Here is a 2,791-nt window from a genome sequence, read left to right as displayed (position 1 = left end):
ATACAAACATTAAAAAGGAGAAGCTGCATCACATTCAACAAAGAGTTCAACAAGAACCAAACATTTGATCTCTGAGCTCAGACTCACAAACCAGGGAGAGGCTTCCATCATCACACACCTCTGACAAACACCTCCAACCTTTCAGCACTTCCTCTACCAACCAGCACCACCAGGTGGCACTGCACCATCTGACCAACATGTTATTTTTCTTCTCATCTTTGCTCCTTGGGGCTGATTGGTCTGGAGCTCCATCGAATATTGTTTTAAAGTCCTTTCTGTCATAAGTAGATCATCATGGAAATCTAACTGAACTTCACTTTGATTCATTTAGTCAGAGTCCCTATTAAACTCTATTAAATCCATCCCACTCTTTCATTTTCCTTGTGAGCCGTTCTTAGTCAGGAGAATAATCAAGAGAACTGGGTAATGATCTCTGCCTCCAGATGAGGCGTCTAAATATTTAATGATCAAACTAAATATTTCTCTTCAAACTAAATGTTTCCCATCAGACTAAAGTCGTTTCTCCTCTTCCTCCTCTATCAGACCTTCTCTGCTCCTGCAGCAGGTTCCTCCATACCTGAGAGCTTCCAGTCTCCAGTCTGGATCCTTCAGTCCAGCCGACAGCAGCTTCACTCCTGAGTCTCCTGGATGATTGTAGCTCAGGTCCAACTCTTTCAGATGGGAGGGGTTAAAGGTCAGAGCTGAGGCCAGAGAAGCACAGCCTTCCTCTGAGACCAAACAGCCTGATAAGCTGCAGACACACAATTCATCACATGATGAGAAGATGAGAACATTGAGCCATAGGTGCCAGAATAGGGGGGACCAGGGGCCCATTTTTCTATGACTGCAGCTCATGGTAGGACAACGCAATTTGTCCCGAAACAAACCCACTGAATTGATTGACAGGAGCCATCATATCAATTGAACAAGAGCCTGACATTCAAAGTGCGTAACAGAGGTGACGAAACACCCCATGGCCCCAATACCTCAAAAATGAATCCGACGCCGCTGCGTTGAGGTAGAGCCCAAGGTCTGAATTGGACATTTTCACAAGAGGAAAACACACAAGAAACTGGAGCTTAAACTGTTAATACTTTGAAATATTAATAAAACTGTATTTCCTTTTGTAGATAATAAAAATCAACATTTCCCTTTCGATGGTTGAGAAAGTCTGACAACTTCTGATTGGAAAGATCTGCAATAATCTCCTTTGTTCTGTCAATAATCCAGAGTTGCACTATCAGTGGAAGCCTGACCTCCACTTTTCTTAATAACTTTCTTTATGATTCTTTCGCCTGGAGGAAATGAAAATTATCCATTATTATGTTTTGAGATTTAGCAGATTAATCATGTCACAGTCAGACATCAATTATTATATCAAATAATAATTACATCATCTTTGAAAGCAGGTAAATGACAGAAATCTGGTTTCCCCAGGATTGGTCACATTTTACCTGAGAGTCTCCAGGTTGCAGTTTGGACTCTTCAGTCCAGCAGAGAGAAGCTTCACTCCTGAATCCTGCAGGTTGTTGTTACTCAGGTCCAGTTCTCTGAGACTGGAGGACTGGGAGCTGAGAACTGAGGACAGAGCTCCACAGCTTTTCTCTGAGAGGTTACAGACACTCAGTCTGAGGAGACAGGGAGGAAAATCTGGTATTAAACAATTCATCAAAATTTATGTTCTTTCAAATCAACAATGTTTTTATTGGACAGAGAAGGAACCATCTGATTTTACACAACCTTTGTATTTGTTGTGAACTGGTTCATTCTATAGTTGGGCCTCCAGCCTTAAATGACAGAACTACAGGTAACAAGGAGGTTGGAAAGAGAATTATAAAATTACACAATTAAGTATTTTAATCCATTTCAATGTTAACATAAAGTGGAGGAGTTTTGCTGCTTGAATATGTAACATTATGTTCAGCTGCTGAAGGAAGTCTGTTTCTTTTTTGTGCATCCGCCCAGTGGGACACTTTGAAGAGACAAAGCACCAAAATATAAACTGAAACATGAATATTTACCTCATAATTAGCAGATTTCTACCCATCAACAATACCTGCAGTACCAATGTGTGTCCTTACAGAGCTTTGTTGGAGGCTTTAACCACTGGCAGCAGCTTCAGAAGAACATCCTCTGAAGCAGAGTATGTCTTCAGGTCAAACACATCCAGATCTTCTCCTGATGACACTAAGATGAAGATCAGAGCTGACCACTGAGCAGGAGACAGTTTATCTGTGGAGAGACTTCCTGAACTCAGAGACTGTTGTATCTCCTCCACGAGGGAACGATCATTCAGTTCATTCAGACAGTGGAACAGATTGATGCTTTTCTCTGCAGACACATTCTCACTGATCTTCTCCTTGATGTACTGAACTGTTTCCTGATTGGTCTGTGAGCTACTTCCTCTTGGTTTCAGAAAAGCTTGTAGGAGTCTCTGATTGGTCTGCAGTGAAAGTCCCAGGAGGAAACGGAGGAACAAGTCCAGGTGTCCATTTGGACTCTGTAAGGCCTGGTCAACAGCTCTCTGATGGAGAGACTTTAGTTTAGGTTTATTAAATAATGAAGATTTTTTAGATATTTGTGTTTCTTCCATCAGGTTGACTCCAGAGTTGATGAAGGTCCGATGAACATGAAGAGCAGCCAGAAACTCCTGAACACTCAGATGGACGAAGCAGAACACCTTGTCCTGGTACAGCCCTCTCTCCTCTCTAAAGATCTGTGTGAACACTCCTGAGTACACTGAGGCTGCTCTGATATCGATGCCACACTCTGTCAGGTCTGATCCATAGAA

General features: G+C 42.1%; 1 protein-coding gene and 1 long non-coding RNA gene across 11 annotated transcripts in view; one reads left to right on the top strand and one right to left on the bottom strand.

Moving 5' to 3' along the window:
- LOC106936812 (uncharacterized) overlaps nt 1-2,751 on the top strand; it is a 3,937-nt gene extending 1,186 nt beyond the window's left edge. Inside the window, exon 2 of the long non-coding RNA XR_001422230.1 lies at nt 2,597-2,751. This is a non-coding gene — a long non-coding RNA (uncharacterized LOC106936812). The remainder of the gene's footprint in view (nt 1-2,596) is intronic.
- The window catches only part of LOC106936810 (NACHT, LRR and PYD domains-containing protein 3-like), a 68,946-nt gene that overhangs the window by 59,795 nt on the left and 6,360 nt on the right, over nt 1-2,791 (bottom strand). The window lies entirely within an intron of this gene.

Source organism: Poecilia latipinna, unplaced genomic scaffold, assembly GCF_001443285.1.
Source record: "Poecilia latipinna isolate Pla-1442-1.1 unplaced genomic scaffold, P_latipinna-1.0 Scaffold2219, whole genome shotgun sequence".
Classification (NCBI taxonomy): Eukaryota; Metazoa; Chordata; class Actinopteri; order Cyprinodontiformes; family Poeciliidae; genus Poecilia; species Poecilia latipinna.
The sequence above is the reverse complement of the archived record's forward strand: the minus strand, read 5'-3'. Positions and strand labels throughout refer to the sequence as shown.